Below are 19,824 nucleotides of genomic sequence, written 5' to 3'. Positions count from 1 at the left end.
CAATAATCAGAAAATCTTTCATATCTCCAGGTTTTGATAAATAGAGCCCCAAGTGAGACAGATTGTGAAATTTACTCGGGTCTGTAGTTGGCAGGAACAGAAGTGGTGAATTTTGTAGACAAGAAAGATACTATTGCAGACATATGTTAATGCCCATTATATTTATTTATTATGTACTTATTTATATAAAATATACACAGGTAGTTCTATTTATATTACCAGGTTTGGCTATGCAATATACAGTTGTAGACAAAAATTGGCAATCTTGCACTTTTTTCACAATTTCCTCTAAACATATGGTGAACGTACTTAACACCACAATTCATTCTCTGTTAAAATACATAACCTTTGTTTTTTTATTCTGAATTTAAGACTGCAGATAATTTTAAATCAGAAAATGAAAAGAGATGGCATTGATAAAATAATTGACACCCTAGACCAGAGTTGGGGAACCTGTGGCAATAAGCCCACATGCGGCCTTCTAGGTCCTTAAGTGCGGCCTTTTGACTGAATCCAAATTTTACAAATCTTTTTATTTATAGTAATACACTATTGTTTGTCTTTTAAATTTTATCTTATACTTAAAATTAATATATTAAAATTTTCACACAGTAAAATAGGTTTAAACCAAATAATGCACACAGATGGGCACATAGAACATTAGTAAGCGATAAGGGCTAAATTAATGCCTGCTATGCTCATGATTTAGTTCTAATGTGACTCTAAAATGCCTGTCAACTTCCCCACCTGACTGGCACCACTGCCGAACGAGGCTGGTTGACGAGAGTCTATGGGGGGGTCAAGTATGGCAGTTCCAGGCAAAAATTACTGTTAATTTTACACTTTATGTGTGTGATCGGTTGGAAGCTGACACCGAAATAGTAAATGGATAGTAAAATAAGGCAAAAAGTAAAAACTACTGATATTTTATATGCATGTGAATTATTTTTGCACATCATTGGTGTGATCTTTTCTTTCGGTTGAATACAGAGTTCATGACGCCGGGTCAATATTGACATTTTAATACCTCATTTATGAACAGGTGTATTTGTAAACAAGATAGTCAATATTGACAAGTTGTTATTTACCTCCTATCAGCATATGTATATTTACAAAATTTGTCTTAAGGAAAGTATTCCCACCTCCCTTACCCCCACCGACTTATGATTTGAGTTCATCACTCAGATGCTATATACTGCTGCATCAAAGGCCACCAGAAATGAGCACAGACCAAAATTTACGTATGCGCACCGGATGTAAAACCGGAAATGGAGCAGAGTTTTCAATCTTTTTATATATTAATAATATTTGGCCAGTTCTTTATTAGCTTTCGATAATAGTGCATTGTGTTTCTGTTTGAAGTGGATTTTGTGAACATTTGCACAGCCTGACAGTATTTTTTATTCTGGTAAACAGGAGTTGAAATCCCTCTTTAAAGTTTCTAATCACAATTTTAATTGTGCTGCGCAAATAATAGTTTAATGTTATGATATGGGGTGCATCCTTAAACTTATTCAAGTTAAATAAAGAAAAAAGAACAAACTTATTTTTCTTTTCCTTTACTTGGTATTTTTTGTTCTGCCTGCTTAAAAGTCCATCATGTCAAAGAAGACCAAGAGAACGCTGAAGGAAGAAAACAGATTTTTTAGTGAGGATTGGGAATTGCAATATTATCTTGTTTCTAATAAATATAAGATGATTTGCTTGCTTTGGGATACTGCAATATCAACATTGAAGAAATTCAATGATCATCAGCATTATAACACTCATAAGGACCACAGATATTTCAAATTAGAAACAGAAATACGAAAGGTTGTATTGCAGAAATTAAAAGAGAAAAAGCAAAAGCAAAGACAATTCTTTTAAGCAGCAATAAGACCTGGAAATAACGCCACTGAAGCTACTTATAAAGTAGCTTATATACTAGGGGGGAAAAGGGAAGCCATTCTGTGATGTAGAATTCGTGAAAGAATGCATTGTCGAAGTTGTAGGATGCTTAGACCTCGATAAAGTTTCAAAGTACAAACAACTGCCCCTTTGAAGGAGAACCATTACTGATCGGCAGCATAAATTAGTCTTCAACATAACCAAACAACTTCATGCAATATTTAAAAAGGAAAATATATATTATTCAATCGTTTTGCATGAATCGACTGATACTACTGATTTGGCACAGGTTTTATACTTAATTCAGTCCATAATAGAAGATTTTCTTTGCTTCGAAGAGTTACTCGCTTTGGGCACTCTTGCCAGCACAAGAATAGATATATTCAACAACTTTCAAGATAAATGTCGTGAAGTAGGAATGAATTTAGTAAATTTAGTGGGAGTATGTACAGACTGTGCACCTTGCATGACAGGAAAACATGAAGGGTTTTTTGCAGAGATAAAAAATGTATTAACAGATCCAGATGCTCTCATTTCTTTTCATCACAAAAATCTCGGTGCTAAAGCTACTATTTTAAATGACACTTTGCAACAAGTTATAAGTATTGTTAACTATATTCATGCAACACAGTATCATCAGTTTCTTAACATGCTTAGCATGTTTGACGATAAGTAATTCAGTGTGGATTTGCGGTATCATTCTAAAGTGCATTGACTATCGCAGGGACAGGTGTTAGCCTAATTTTTATCTCTGCAAGAACAGATAGTTAAATTTTATGAAGAACAGAATCAGCAATGTGAATTATTGAAAGAAAATTTATATGGGAATGCTGCATTTCTGTGTGATATCATGTCAACTTGAATATATCTTTGCAAGGTAAAGCTAAGCCTATATATGGTAGGTGACAAAAATACAAACATTTCGAAAAAAATCTATCTTTTTTTCAAAACACTTCTTCAAAAGGAAATTTCGGATGAACATTTTCCCAGTTAGCAAAGGTCATTGAAGAGCAAGATGATATATGCAAATCATTTGAAGAATACGGAACTATTATAGACTTATTAATTGGAAAATACAATTAAAGGTTCACTAACTTTGAGAATCATGACATCACACTTAAACTAGCATTTCTGCCTCACCTAGCTGATATCACCAAGACACCTACATAAAGAACTACAGATGGAATTGATTGAGCTCTCAGTAGATGACATTTTAAAGTCATAAAAGTCATTATTTGGTGCTAAGAAAGATCCAATTGAAATATGAAAAATACTGAAGAATAGCCACGCCAAGGGCAACATGCCCGAAAAATACTTTCTTGCTTTTCAACCACTTATTGCTGCAAATCCATATTCTCCTACCTAACCCAAATCAAGATGCACTTAAGATCACAAATGATGCATACCGATCTAGACGATCAGCTGAAATTGCAGACCTCCATGCTGGGCCCAATACTAAAATGCTTTCCAACAAAAAGAAGACACAACAAAGTTATTAAAAGATTAGTTAACTTTAGGATTAACAATTTGTTTTCATTTTTTGAAGTTAGTAAGTACATAGTAGTTAGATTTTTACAAAATAATGTACATTTTTAAGTTTATCTAATTGAAGTTTCTTGAAGGCAGCCTTATTTTAATACAGCTAAATTAATGCGGCAATCTGAGATGAAAAGGTTTCTCACACCTGTCCTAGACTTAATATTTATTAGTACAGTCAAAATAATAGCAATTAACTGCTTCCCATAGCTATGACTGAGCTTCCTCTCTACTGTCAGTTTGGTCCACTCTTCTTAAGCAAACAGGTCCAGTTTTCCAAGATTTGAATTAAGCCTTCTCCCAATTGTTGTTTTCAGATTTCTCTATCAGTGTTCTATGAGATTTAGATCTGGACACATTATTGGCCACTTCAGAACGGTCCAACATCTTATCTTGAACCATTCCTGAGTGTTTTTGGAACAGTGTTTAGGAACACTGTCTACTACTAGAAGACCCCTGACCTTTGATGGAAACCGAACTGTATGAAACTGGGTTCAATATTGTGCTCCAAAATGACCTGGTAATATCCAGATTTCATGATGCCTTGCACACGTTCAAGACACTCTGTGCCAGATGTAGCACAGCAACCCCAAAATATTTTACTAAAAAGTTGTAATTTGATTTCATCTGCCCACTGGATATTCTCCCAGAAGAAATTTGGCTTGTCCAAGTGATTTTGGCGAACTCCAGTTGGGCTTTTTTAGGTCTCTCTCTCTCAGCGGTAGGGTACTTCTTAGCCTCCTACCATTTAACCCCCTTTCATCGAATGGTGCAAGTTGAAACTATTGTTCTTTTGTCACACATCGAAGTCCCGCAGTTACTTTTCAAATCTCCTTGTGGGGGGTCCCTGGTGAAAACCGGTGGTTAGTTAGACTATAGAATTTTGATAACTGTCTGTCTGAAGATCAGCTTAAACCTGGCAGTTGATCGAGGAGCTTTTTGCACCATTCAAAAAAAATCTTACAAACCTAAGAGACAGTGGAAATGGAACCATAAAGGTCTCTGTAGATTGATTTGTAGAATTAAGAATGTCCATGCTTTCCTACAATCTTCTGTCTGACCTCCTCAGACAATTATCTAGCTTTCTTTCTTTTCTTCTTGCTCATTGCAGTACACAAATCAACATAAAACAGGAGAATGAGTCCTTTATTCTATTCAAGTATGTTCAATGAGTGATTTTTATATTACAAGCACCTGTTACACACAACAGGTGAGTTCAGCTCCAAAGTGAAGGAGAAACATCTGCTTGAATTGTAATAATTTGTAACTACTTCTAAAAGTTTGCAATAATTTTGTCTGGCCCATTTAAACATTTGTGTGGAATAAGCTTTTTGTGTTTTATTCTATTACAAACCAAAGAAAATATGTATGTGGATACCAAAATATTTTTAACTTTTTCTTGAAAAAATGGTGAATTATTAGAAAAAACTGCAAGGGTGCCAATATTTTTGGCCACGACTGTACATCTTTTGCACAATGCCTACTAAAAGAGCAGATCATACATAATAATAACCAACATTTTTAGTTTGGGCAATAATATACTGTACAACCCAAAGTTCCAACATATTATAACAACATTTCAACCCCACAAATGACCTACCAAAATACCATGAGCAGATGATATCAGTCATTGTGTGCTAGCCAACTAAGAACTAGTGCAAAAATAAAATCCTTTTGCGTAGTAAAAATGCAGTGCACTCTTACACACAGCAAGGAATGCCCCTAAAAATGTGTTCTCACCAGTGCTTTTATTTATAATAGTCTTGAGATGAATTCTCAGTTTTACTGTACTCTATAAAATTAGGAGCACTCCTGCACCTACTCCATATTTAAAAAGGAAACCCTTTCATTTCCTCCAATTCTTCCTCCTCTTTAAACTTCTACTCCACAGCATACACCAGACATCTAGGTAAACTAGAAACCAGGATGCCCAAGAGAGTAGTTTAAAGTGTTTTTCAGCAGCCACAAGTTTTACCTAGGAGAAGTTATAGAAGAAGAAATGCATATAGCAGCCATAATGTGAGAGGGTTCAATGCAAGGAAATATTGTGAATCCTGCTGTCCAAATTCATTACAATATTGGTAAATGGTGTTAGCCCTGGGGGTATATTTGCTAAACTGCAGGTTTGAAAAAGTGGAGATGTTGCTTATAGCAACCAATCAGATTCTAGCTGTTATTTTGTAGAATGTACTAACTAAATGCTAACTAGAATCTGATTGGTTGCTATAGGCAACATCTCCACTTTTTCAAACCTGCAGTTTCCTAAATCTAGCCCCTAGTGTTTTTGGATACTGGTACTGGAAGATCCTATTTGTGAGGTGAGAGAGATACTGTTTTATAATGAGTTGATCCTTCTCCCATTATATTTTTATTAAGGGCATGACAATTTTCTGCAGCTACCTAATTCAAGAAAGCAATAGCAGAAATGTACCCATTGTGATCGAATTAGTGTGAATTTTGTCTAGCATGGCCTCTCCAGCACCACCTAATCTTTAGAGTTTTCCAACTTCTGGTGAATTTGGTTTATGAAATAGCCCTTGATGCCACAATACATACACAGATTAAGAAACTACCTACCTGGTCCGCTCCATTTCTGAAATCTCTCAAACTGCATGGCTTCTTCTTCAGGTGAAATTTAAGGCTGAAACAAGTTAGCTATATTACTCAGGGACAGGCAATCATCTACTTGGGTAGGAACTTGTGCTGCCAGTTAATCCATGATACATTCTTAAATACCTTGCCAAAATGGGGCTACTAATGCTTTATTATTCTAAGAGAATTCAGTAGCCAAGGGGAAAAGTGAAAAAATTTATAGCATATTAACCTATTATCATGGTACCAATGTTAAGATGTAGGATGCTTAAAGAAACAGAAAGATCCAACTGAACTCATCAAAGACATTCCTAAAGGTTGAGATAAAGGCTGCAGCATTGTACAATATCAGTCAAATATTTGCCAGAAAGTAAACAAATAATGTATGCCACTTTGACATATTCAGGTACAAATTTTCCAGGCTGAATTTCAATCTCAATTCCACACTGGTTAAGGAAATCGTTACAGGTTTGAGAATCTCCATTACAGCAAAAATGGAAGGATTGCATAAAAAATAAACTGGCTGTACAGATATAGACATGACAGGTGCAGGAACAGGTATGGTACTTGAAACTGTAATGCCAGTAATTTTAGAGGCATGAAATGTATTTATACGCTTATAAAGATCCTGAAGGGTAATGTTTCAGACTGCTCCTGAATGACTCCCATAAATAACAGAACACCCTGTTTGGTCCATAGCCTGAGTAGACTGTAACAACATCCAAGGTAGCATAGTTTAATGAGCACCATTCACCGTGACCTATGCAAAGAAGTGTTGGGTGTTGCCACAGAATGCCCACAAGTCAGCATTACCTGATTGCTCCACAATAAAAGGAGTAAATGAGCCTCATTTAGAGTTTGATGAATAGCTCCGCAAGGACATTTCGGATAAAAAATAAATAAAAATGACTATTTTGTGGTATAAAAAAGTCTTATGGAAATACAAAGGTCCCTCTGGAATATAAGCTGAAATGTATACTAATCACTTGAATAAGGTCCTACTATGTGTTGCAGTTACCTTAATAGTCCTCTCCTATCTACTACTCAATAGACTGAGACTCTGCACAGGGCTGTCTTAACAGCATTATAGGCAAAGCAGTGCACTGGGGCCCTACCTACACAACCACTCACACACTTATGTACAATTAGTACGTGTATGTTGTTTTCGTCAAGATCAAGATATGTATTTGCAGCAACAAAATTACATGTACAGATAACAGCTGATACTGTGGTGATTAGTCTACCTTAATGTTTTGTTTGTTTTTTTTTTATTAAATTTTATTGACTTTTTTCAAGAAAAATTGGTACAACCGATGAAGCAAAAAATAAACATCTAATAACTGGGAGAACATAGAGAAATTGTGATATAGATAGGGCTCAGAAACCGGTGCAAATACAGAGGGAATGATGGACTTGAGCAATAAAATATGAGCAAAAATGAATTCCTAGTGTAATCGCTATGAGGTAGAAGAAGTACCATGGATGGAGGACGGAAGGAAGCTGGGGGAGAGGAGGAATCAGGAGATGAAAACAGAGAGTAGAAGGAACTAGGAAAATAAAGAAAGAAAAGGGGGGGGGGGTAAGGGGAGTATGTTAGTAGGGGGAAAGACAGAGAAGAAGGGAGAGAGGACAGAACGAAGCGCGACTCAGATCAAAAGATGAATAAATTCTCTATATTTTCATTTATTACGAAATAGAGTGTGTAGAGCCAAAGTAATCTTGCCAGTTGTGCCATGTGGAGAAAAATGTATTAGGGTGATCATTAACCACACTAGTCATGTGTTCTAAGTTGTATATATGCCATACACTCTGAATTAATTTGGAAATAGAGGGGGTCTCCAGTTGTTTCCATTTCCTGGCTATCAAGCATCTGGCTGCATGCAGAATGTTGCCCAAGTTTCCAAATGATTTTGTGAGTGTCAGGCGGGGGAGGATGGAGGAGAAAGTAAGATAAATGGAATGGAGACTTTAGCCTAGTTATTTTATAAATGAGGTCAGCAACCTCTTTCCAAAAAGGGATGATTTTTGGACAGCTCCATCAAATTTGGGACAGGGATCCCCGATGACCACAATTACACCAGCAAAGGTCAGAGGTTGCCGGAAAAAAAAATTCAGTTTGGATGGGACTAAATACCAACAGAATAAGAGTTTGTAAGAATTTTCTTTTATCTGTGTACAGATTGAGGATTTGGCAACTGCCTCATGAATCTCCTTCCATTACTCAGGATCTAAAATCTCCGCCATCTCCTCCTCCCAGCGGAGCTCATGAGGCTCTTTATCGGGCAGGTTATGATTCATTAATAGAGTATAGAAAGTATATATTAATCCTTTAGATGACGTTTTGTTTACACAAAAGGTTTCTAGGGGGGAGGAATTATGAGGAGCTTGAGGGTCTATTAAGTTGTTGAAGAGGTGTTGTATTTGTAAGTATTGATAAAACACAGAGGCTGAAAGGTGAAAGCGATCGCGTAGGTCAGCGAAGGTCGGGAAAACTCCCATTGGAATTATATCGGATAAAAACAGAATATTCTGTTTTGTCCATTGGGAAAAAGATTTAGGGTTAATGCCCGGGGGGAAAAGTGGGGTTATGCCATAATGGGAACATTCTCTTAGGGTTAGCCAGAAGTTTGAAAGTGCGGGTGCAATATTTCCATATTTTCAAGGAGAAGCGAACTGTTGAGGGGAGAGTATGAGAGGGGGGGTGGGGGTCTTTTGGGTCCAGCCAGAATAAGATATAGGGGGATAACATCTGAAGGAGGTCTGCTTCTGTGTCATCCTACAACCTGGTATGAGGGAGAGAGAACCGCTTGGCAGAGATGAGAACCTTAATGTTTTAATAAAGAGGGCTTGAAAGTTCTGAATAAATCGCCTATGGGGCCCCAATTCTCATGGGGCCCCTGGGCAACTGCCCAGCATGCCCATGCATTAAGACAGCCCTGACTCTGCTGTCTACACTAGTCATCAAACTCATAATCTGTATTGTGTAGTGGTCACAAATATGTCGGCCTGTATTTTATATTAGTCTCCAGAACAGGTTATATTTTGTATACTAGTCACTGGATTAAGTTCCCTTCTGTATTTTGCTTATCAAAAGGAGCTCTGTATTTTATATGTGCCAACTGAATGGGCTTTACTTAGTATGATCGGCACCAGAATGCGATTTCAATTTTATACTTGCTAGAGAAAGGGTTTTGTTTGGTATACTAGTCACCAGGGGTTTACTCTGTATACTTACCACTAGAAATATAAAAATTAATTTGTTAAATAAAGATACATTTTTTAATGGTTTTCACCATACTTTTTCTGTTGTGTTTGTTTTGGGGTGTGGTTGAGTTGTAACAATAGCAATGTGCTTGTACCATATAGTTTTAAATTATTTTAGTGTATCAGTCCCCGCTACAACTGCTGGGATACTATTCCATGGTTCTATCAGCCTCTCTATAACAAATGTTCTTCCTTATGCTACATTTCAGACTTCATTCCTCCAACTTGAAAGCGTGTCCTTGTTCTAGAAAATCCTCTTAATTTTATAAATCCTGATTTTCTGAGCTCCATTAATACTTTTGAATGTTTCTATCATACCAACTACATACTTACATGCATTCTCCAGGACGTGAGGGAGGCGGGGAATAATTTTGCGTCATCAAGCCCCGCCCCCTGTTTTGAAATACCATGGGGGTTATGGTGATGTCACCACACCCCCTCCTACTCACATGACCTCTGCTCCAGGATCTCCAATAGTAGAGGTTTAAAAAGTTGGCAAGTATGATCAAATATGTTCATTCTTTCTTGTAAGCAGTGCATGTTCAGCTCTTGTAATCTCTCCTGAAATATTTTGTTAACGAGCTCATGCACGATTTTAGTAGCACTTCTCAAGTTTTCCTATTTCTATTTTATTATTTTATTTTTGGATGTAATGCCTCTATAACTGTACACAGTACTCAAAGTGATGTCTTACATTTGACCCATAAAGTTACAGTGTAACCTCTGTCTTCCCACTGCTAATTAGAGATGAGCGCACTCGGATTTATGAAATCCGAGCCCACCCGAACGTTGCCGATCCGAGTCGGATCCGAGACAGATCCGGGTATTGGCGCCAAATTCAAATCTGAAACTGAGGCTCTGACTCACAATCCCGTTGTCGGATCTCGCAATACTCGGATCCTATAAATTCCCCGCTAGTCGCTGCCATCTTCACTCGGGCATTGATCAGGGTAGAGGGAGGGTGTGTTAGGTGGTCCTCTGTCCTGCTATATCTCGTGCTGTTCAGTTAAGTTCTGTGCTGTTCAGTTAAGTTCTGTGCTGTGCTGTGCTGTGCTCAGTCCAGTGGTGCTGTGTCCTGTGCTCTGTCCTTCTGAGGTCAGTGGTGCTGCTGGGTCCTGTGCTGTGTCCTGTTTAGTCCCGTGGTGCTGTGTCTGTGCTTCTAAGGGCATAGTTATTTCCCCAATATTCCCAAGTGTTTAAAAAAATAAAAAAAAGTTATTTAAAAAAAATACAAAAAACTAATTAATTTTTTTTTTAATTACAACAAAATTTGCACAACCAATCCTGCAGTATAAGCCCATTGGTACTGCAATATTACCAAGTTCACATATTCAGCAGTAAAAGTCCAGTGGTTCTGCAATATTACAAAGTTCACACATTCTGCAGTATCAGTCCAGTGGTGCTGTGTCCTGTGCTCTGTCCTGCTGAGTTCAGTAGTGCTGCTGGGTCCTGTGCTGTGTCCTGTTCAGTCCAGTGGTGCTGTGTCCTGTGCTCCGTGCTTCTAAGGGCATAGTTATTTCCCCATTATTCCCAAGTTTTTAAAAAATAAAAAAAAAGTTATAAAAAAATTAAAATTAACAATTAAAAAAAAAAATAATTACAACCAAATTTGCAAAACCAATCCAGCAGTATATAAGCCCATTGGTACTGCAATATTACCAAGTTCACACATTCAGCAGTAAAAGTCCAGTGGTACTGCTATTACAAAGTTCACTGATTCAGCAGTGTATAAGTCCAGTGGTACTGCTATTACAAAGTTCACTGATTCAGCAGTGTATAAGTCCAGTGGTACTGCTATTACAAAGTTCACTGATTCAGCAGTATAAGTCCAGTGGTACTGCTATTACAAAGTTCACTGATTCAGCAGTGTATAAGTCCAGTGGTACTGCTATTACAAAGCTCACTGATTCAGCAGTGTATAAGTCCAGTGGTACTGCTATTACAAAGTTCACTGATTCAGCAGTATAAGTCCAGTGGTACTGCTATTACAAAGTTCACTGATTCAGCAGTGTATAAGTCCAGTGGTACTGCTATTACAAAGTTCACTGATTCAGCAGTATAAGTCCAGTGGTACTGCTATTACAAACTTCACTGATTCAGCAGTATAAGTCCAGTGCTACTCTCCTGTGCCGCATATAATTTTTAAAGGCTTTGCCGAGTGTGTGTGGCTTAGGGGTACGCTCTCTTGTGCTACATATAATGGAAAACCAAAATTTGGAGTATAAAGTAGGAAAAGATCAAGACCCACTTCCTCCTAATGCTGAAGCTGCTGCCACTAGTCATGACATAGACGATGAAATGCCATCAACGTCGTCTGGCAAGCCCGATGCCCAATCTCATGCCCTAGTACAGGGCATGTAAAATCCAAAAAGCCCAAGTTCTCCAAAAATAGCAAAAAGAGAAACTTAAAATCATCTGAGGAGAAACGTAAAGTTGGCAATATGCCATTTACGACACGTAGTGGCAAGGAACGGCTTAGGTCCTGGCCCGTGTTCTTGACTAGTGGTCCAGCTTCACTCAAGGATCTAAGCCCTCCTTCTTCCCTCCCCTACAAAAAATTTAAGAGAGTTATGCTGTCAGCAACAACAACAAAACAGCAAAGAACTCTGCCTTCTAAACAGATGACATCACAAATCCCCAAGGCGAGTCCAAGGGTGTTGTTGGTTGTGAACCCTGACCTTCCCATCACTGTACGGGAAGAGGTGACTCCATCCAGCATTTGCAGCACGCCCTCTGCATATGCTGGAAGGATCACCCACAGTCCAGTTACAGATTTGGCTAATGAAGGTGTGAATGTTGTACACCGGGAGGAGGATATTGATGTAGCTGGCGCTGAGGAGGATGTTGATGATTATGATGCAGACAGATACCAAATTGCATTTCTCAATTTCTATTTATATTCTAGATTATATAACGGCTGAAAAGTTTTCTGATTTACTCCTAGTGGAGAGGGGATCTGATGCAGACAGATACCAAACTGCCTTTGTCCATTTCTTTGTATATTTGAATTTCTAGTTCTACAGTCTATGCAGGCTGCTTTATTTATATTCAACTACAATTGTAGGGCAGGGGGGAGGGGGGGGGGGCATAGATAGCCACCAAAGTAACGTGGTCCATTTAATTTCACTTTCTGGCTCCACAGTCTGTGCAGCCTGCTTTTTTTATCTTCAAAGTATTTATATTTACAAGCCTTGCAATCTAAATTAACTAGAGGTAGTGATGTGGTAGAACTCCAAAAGGCAGTTTGGAAGCCCCTGTACAAACTGACTCTATGTTTTAACTGAGTTGTCCCCCCTCCAGTGTGTACTCGGAAAGAGTTTTTAGTGCAGCGGGGAACCTGGTCAGTGAGTGGCGAAGGAGGTTGCTTCCTCACAACGTTGAAAAAATGATGCTTATAAAAATGAATAATCAATTCCTCAATGAAGTACAGCACTGCCCTCCAGACAGTACAGAGGGACCTGTGGTTGTGGAGTCCAGCGGGGACGAATTGATAATGTGTGAGGAGGAGGAAGTACACACTGTAGGGGGAGAGGAATCAGAGGTTGAGGATGAGGACGACATCTTTCCTCAGTAGAGCCTGTTTAGTTTGTACAGGGAGAGATGAATTGTTTTATTGGTGTGGGGGCCCAAACAAACCAATCATTTCAGCCACAGTTGTTTGGTAGGCCCTGTCGCTGAAATGATTGGTTTGTTAAAGTGTGCATGTCCTATTTCAACAACATAAGGGTGGGTGGGAGGGCCCAAGGACAATTCCATCTTGCAACTATTTTTTGGGTATTATGTGACCATTCAACAGTCGTTTGCCATGTTCAAAAAGTAAAAGAAAATGCCAACAAATTCAATAAATTAAATCAAAAGTTAAATGCCCTGTCATTATTTAAAACAAGAGGTTTTGACGTGCTAGAATTAGTGTAGTTTTAAGATGTTATAAACACTACACTTGGAACTTGGAGGAGGTATTGTGGCCCCGGTATCAAATTGGGTATCGGGGCCACCCCACTACGCAGTCCAGATACTTGTTTGGTGGAATTCAGACCAGTTGAGGGTGTATTTATTTTATTGTGGCCCCGGTATCAAATTGGGTACCGGGGCCACCCCACTACGCAGTCCAGATACTTGTTTGGTGGAATTTAGACCAGTTGAGGGTTTTATTATTATATTGTGGGGACCACTCTATACCACACTACCACTCTATACCACTCTATTTAATACTTTAATTCTATTTAATACTTTAATTCTATTACTAATTGCCATAAAGAGGAACTGCCGCATCTATTTATACTTTAATTCTATTAGTAGTTACCATAAAGAGGAACAAAATAAACAAATTTTACCAAAAGTATAATATGACTTACAAACACTACACTTGAAAGATGGTGCCTTTAAATGAAAAAGTCAGTCTTCATTGCACGACTATGTGCAACAGGGACAGTTTTTTGGTTTACAAAGTCAACCAATAACACTTCGACCCTGTCTGTCTTTAACATACTTGATGGGATCTCAATGACGAATGGTCTGTACCATGGTTGGAGGAGGTATTGTGGCCCCGGTACCAAATTGGGTACCGGGGCCACTCCACTATGCAGTCCAGATAGAGGTGTATCAGATATTAAACAACGTTGACTGTTGCTGCAAAATTTTTAAATAATATTGTGGGGAACACTACACTACGCAGTCCATAAACTTTTTGGGTGGAATTCAGACCCGTGTAGGGTTTTTTAATAATATTGTGGTGACCCACTCCTCTACGCAGTCCAGGTACATTATTGGTGCGAATCATACAAGTTCAGGGTTTTTAATTTATATTGTGGTGACCCACTCCTCTACGCAGTCCAGGTACATTATTCAGTGCGATTCATACCAGTTGATGGTTTTCTTATTATATATATTGTGGTGACCCACTCCTCTACGCAGTCCAGGTACATTATTGGTGCGAATCATACAAGTTCAGGGTTTTTAATTTATATTGTGGTGACCCACTCCTCTACGCAGTCCAGGTACATTATTCGGTGCAATTCATACCAGTTGATGGTTTTCTTATTATATATATTGTGGTGACCCACTCCTCTACGCAGTCCAGGTACATTATTGGTGCGAATCATACAAGTTCAGGGTTTTTAATTTATATTGTGGTGACCCACTCCTCTACGCAGTCCAGGTACATGTTTGCGATTAAGACCAGTTGATGGTTTTCTTATTATATTGTGGGGACCACTCCTCTACGCAGTCCAGGTACATTATTGGTGCCAATCATACAAGTTCAGGGTTTTTAATTTATATTGTGGTGACCCACTCCTCTACGCAGTCCAGGTACATGTTTTGGTGCAATTAAGACCAGTTGATGGTTTTCTTATTATATTGTGGGGACCACTCCACTACGCAGTCCAGAAAGATACCTCGTTGCAGCGTTTTGGACTAATAACTATATTGTGAGGTGTTCAGAATACACGGTAAATTAGTGGAAATGCTTGTTATTGAATGTTATTGAGGTCAATAATAGCGTAGGAGTGAAAATAAGCCCAAAAACTTGATTTTTTTTAACTTTTTATGCTTTTTTCAAAAAAAAAATCCGAATCCAAAACCTTAAATCCAAACCAAAACCTTTCGGCAGGTGTTTTGCGAAACAAATCCGAACCCAAAACATCGAGAAAATCCGGATCCAAAACACAAAACACGAGACCTCAAAAGTCGCCGGTGCACATCCCTACTGCTAATACCTCTACTATACAACCAATACTTTATTGACTTTTCCTTTTGCTTGACAAAACTACTGTGGCCACGCCATGATGGGGGCATGGCCACATCATGATGGGGATGTTCCCACGCCTCCATTGTTATATGGCCATGCCACTTGTCCCACTGCCGGGGGACCTGCATGTTGGGAAGTATGCAAATGTTAATAATAGGACACAAACATAATAGATGGACATTAGTGTGATTCTTTTCCAGAAATGGAGGTTACTATATTTGAGAGTAGCTGGTGTCAAGGTTCCATTCTCTTTAGTAGGTAATTTATCTATTACTACCAGCAGTTTACTGATATGTTGGCAAGCTTATCATTGAACTCTAGCTCTCTTGTTTCCATTTATTGTTTGCAATTCATCTATTGTTGCTTTTCTAAAGAATCTTGCCTCCCACACATTTAACATTTGGGCTCTTTTTTCTATACTGTTATCCTTTACATTAACAGAGCATTGTATCATACATATCCTTTCCTCCCACATGCATATTACAAATGTGCCATAACATTCTCCAGTTGCTCTCGACATATTATGTTATGAACTTTATTATCACATGCTGTTGAATATATCTTTTTTTCTATCTCCATTTATTAACATTTTCATTTTTTTACAAAGTGACTCATACTAGTACTAGGCATTCTTTAATATGAATGAATATGCATGGACGAATGGATTTTAAGAACACAACATACTAATCTTGAAGGCTAGGTGCCTAATATCTGTTTTCATTTACACAAATATTTATTTTCTTTTAGATTGAGGCAGTTGCCCAATAAATATGCTGGCATGGTCACGGTTATATAACCCAGACTGCATACTAAATTATTATTTATTATTTTTAATCATTCATCATCATTTATTTATATAGCGCCAACATATTCCGTAGCACTTTACAATTGGGGACAAACATAGTAAACTAATAAACAAACTGGGTAAAACAGACAAAGAGGTGAGAAGGTCCAGCTCGCAAGCTTACAATCTTTTGGACAATGGGAGTTTTACACATGAGGTTAAGTCTACATTTGCAGTCGGCCCAGCCAGACTGCAAAAGGTAAAAGTGATTCACTGTGATACATACAAAGTCCTTCGCCTTGCTGTTAAAGCAATGCTTCTTACACACATTACATATTTTATATTATTGTTAACTTTTAGTTATATAGTGTCCATATATCACACAGTGGGGGGAATGTAGTTCTGAGTGAAGTTCCAATGGAGCATTGCCTGAGGTACCTCTGTGCTCTTTTCCAGGTATTACTGTATCTAAAAACATATCAAAAGACCAGTAGTAGTAACACCATAAGTCAGAAGAAGCAATGATGGCCAGCACTAACAGTAATGCTCAGCAATAAACAACCAGTAGTAATGATGCCAACAGTAACTATAATGCCCATTAATAATTAAGTAATGGACAAAAACATGTTAGCAATAGTAGTGATGCCCAGTAATAAGCCAAATATAATAACTTCCAGTAAAGTGCCAACACTAAGAGTAATACCCATTAAAAAGACACCAGCAGTAATAATGGCAAACAAAATATCAACAGTAGAAGTAATGGTCAGTAATATGTTAGCAACAAAAGTAATACATCAGTAATATGTCTGCAGTGGTAGAAATGCATTGTAATATGTCACATATAATAGTACCCAATAAAATACCAGCAGTAGTAAGAGTGTGAACTAAAAGTACACTAGTAATAATATAATATAGACATTATTATTCATCCCATCACTTCTGCCCTATCTTCTATTCCCTATCCAGACTGTGGCCTCACCAATACTAGAGCTGTCCCGTGGCATTAGGCATGATAATTTAGCTGCTGGTTCTAATGAGTTAATGCCATTAGCAAATAAGAAGCTGTCAGTGGGTACTTAATGTCATGCAATGTGACATGGACATTGAGTTGTGTGTGGGAAACTCTATTAAAATCTTTCATTACCCCCTTCCAAAATCCTCTGCCATTCAGCATGTGAAGGGAGGAACATTAATAAATATATAATTTCTGTTGATACTCCCTGTGCAACTTGCATACCTCTAGCAACATGGGAAAAACAGAAGGGCTGCATGCTGCCATTGGCACACTTAGGTAACGGTCCATTTAACCATTTACTTGGACCACTCTATACCTCTGTTAAGCTTTTTCACCAAATACCTTCAAAGATAAATTGGAATCTTACCTTGTAAATCACTAGTATTGTTGCAAATCACAATAACAGCACTTCTTGTACCTTAATAATTCATCAGCACATTTACGTACCCATCTGACTGTGTATGTCTTCACCTATCTTATGAGACTGTAGGGCAGTGAAGTTTTTCATATTGTATTCAAACATCTGAACTCGCTGTTATACTCGATTTGCTTGTAGGGTGCTGTGTACATTGTGTGATGCCATAAGGAATCAAATTGTATTGTTTTGGGAACTCTTACCACTTCTTACACAAAATACTCTGTAATATCAAATAAATGAAAACTACTCTAAAGCTCTGTATTAATTATTAAAACTAAAAAAATATAATAATTGTTTACATAAGTTTTCACCCCCACCTTATTTTTATACTTTATAGAAGTAACCCTTATGAATTTAGTGGGATTGTCCATGGGCCTTCCCACCTATAAGTGACGAGGGAGTAATGGTGGGGGAACACATGTGACAAGCTGTCAGTGGGGAAGACATATAGCATAAAGCCCTCTGTACTCTCCCTTTGCTGCATATGATCTTCTACAATACTCCCCTTGACAAATATTTATACCTGCTGCAATTTAAATAACGTAGTAATTTAAATAATGTAGTACTTGCAATCACTTTGAATCCATTGAAGTATGTTAGTTGCCTTGTAAATATGTATTCTGATATATTTCATCCTGTGAATACACATACATGATGCATTGTTAAAATGGAATGTGTTTTGTTTTGTTTTTTTCATATTAGGCAGTGACTGTTTCTTGGAACTGAGAAGGGAAATAACGGAATAAGGACCAGTATCAACGTGAATGAGATAAAACATGATCACATGGATTTTGTAAGTCTGGAGGATTTTATTGATAAGATAACTTATATAGTTCACGTGATAAATTTGAATACAGGTGAAGCTTTGTAGTTACAAACAAAATATCAGTAAATAGAAATGAGCTTACTTGTGCATTTGTTCTTATGTTCTTCAAGGACAGTTGACTTTTAGTCTAAGTCAGTGGATCCCAAACTTTTTCAGTTCTAGGTACCCTTAGGGTATCCATATTTTTTTCAAGGCACCCCTAAGCCAAAATAATTACCAAGTTGCCCCCCACCTTGCTTACAACTAGCCCTGGCCGAGGCACCCCTGTGAGATCGCCAAGACACCCCAGGGAACCTAGGCACACAGTTTGGGAACCACTGGTCTAAGCACATTTCTTTCTTCATACCCTACTCTTCTGTATGTGCTCAGTTTTGAAGTGGGTGGGGTCAAAATAACTGTTAGCCAATGAGAACATCAGTGTGTTCACAGAAGCACAGTGTCGAATATTTCAGAAGATCATGATGCTGATGATTACTGTGATCTTGTGGGAGATAGTGACCTGTCCAGTTTTGTAATTGTGTTAGTTATTACAAGGAAGAATGTGACAAATACAGTGTCATGACAAGCAGTATAATGTATTTAAATTGATGAATAGTACATATACTATTAATAAGAATGTCTAAATAGTGTATTTGTTTTTAAGCATTTTTAAACATTTTATCAGCGTATACGTCAGAATGAGTCCTGAGAGTTAGACAGGAAAAGAGCATGGCTCTCCACCTATACAGAGTAGTGATGTATTGCTTATGTCCAACTGATGGAGTTCATACATCCAACATGTATAATATATTGAATATTTTTGTCTGAGTTCTTACATATGGGTTCTATATAGCTTAAAACAAAATAATATTATAATATGAGATGGATGAAGTAGAGAGCTTTTTTGAATTTTTAAATCCCATAAACCCAATTCATTATTTGGGATCTATTAATGGGAAAGTGGAAAAAACATCATAAAATAAGCAAAACCATTTTTTCCTTCTTTAAAAGTTCTATAGGCAGGGCCATTTCAGTTATGAGGAGACGAGTACTACCACTCAGGTGGCAGAATATAATAGGTGATGCATTGAGGGCTCAGTTCATAAACATCTAACATCCGAAAGTGCAAAAATTGTATAACACATTTGGTTGTGTGCTATTGCGCCTACTTATCAGCGTTGTCCAAATATACGCACACACCGACATTCCTCCTTTGGAGCAACCCTTGTAAATGTCTCGTTCATCATTAACTGTCAGATTGTGCCCATTCTGCATTTGGTTAGAAATTCCCCAATCCGCCCAGTTTTTGCCATCAAAAGATTGGGCTGATCCAAAGATGTGGACCCTCCAAGAGTTGATGGTTTTGCTTTTGCCATCATGCTTAATGGTGCACTTCAATCCCATAAAAGGTCATGCAAAGCACTGGTGCACTTCAAAAAAGAAAGATGGAGCTGGACACCTGTTTCAAACCAGCACAAAACGTGTTCCCTAAAAATCCAGATTTTTGCAATTCCTAAGTGACCTTTATATTCTTTTATTCACATTATATATTTATCTTTGTAAATTCTTGTTACCAACATTTTGCTTTTCCATGACTGTGATTATTATAATAAAACACCCTCCAAATACATTGTAACATTAATCTCTTACTATTTAATAACAACACACTCTCCACACTGATATGACCAACATCACATATATAAGGCGAAAATGAAAATATAAGGGGGTAATATTACATCTCCCTCCAAATCCCTCAAGTAGATGAGTTATTAAC

The 19,824-nt window shown here is 37.7% G+C and overlaps 1 protein-coding gene across 1 annotated transcript in view; it reads left to right on the top strand.

Moving 5' to 3' along the window:
* SCAF8 (SR-related CTD associated factor 8) overlaps positions 1-19,824 on the top strand; it is a 287,720-nt gene that overhangs the window by 235,152 nt on the left and 32,744 nt on the right. Inside the window, exon 22 of the transcript XR_012689726.1 lies at positions 17,948-18,038. The gene's annotated coding sequence lies outside the window, so the exon portion shown is untranslated. The remainder of the gene's footprint in view (positions 1-17,947; positions 18,039-19,824) is intronic.

Source organism: Mixophyes fleayi, chromosome 3 (assembly GCF_038048845.1).
Source record: "Mixophyes fleayi isolate aMixFle1 chromosome 3, aMixFle1.hap1, whole genome shotgun sequence".
Taxonomy (NCBI): domain Eukaryota; kingdom Metazoa; phylum Chordata; class Amphibia; order Anura; family Limnodynastidae; genus Mixophyes; species Mixophyes fleayi.
Note: the sequence above shows the minus strand (reverse complement) of the source record. Positions and strands in the feature narration are given on the sequence as shown.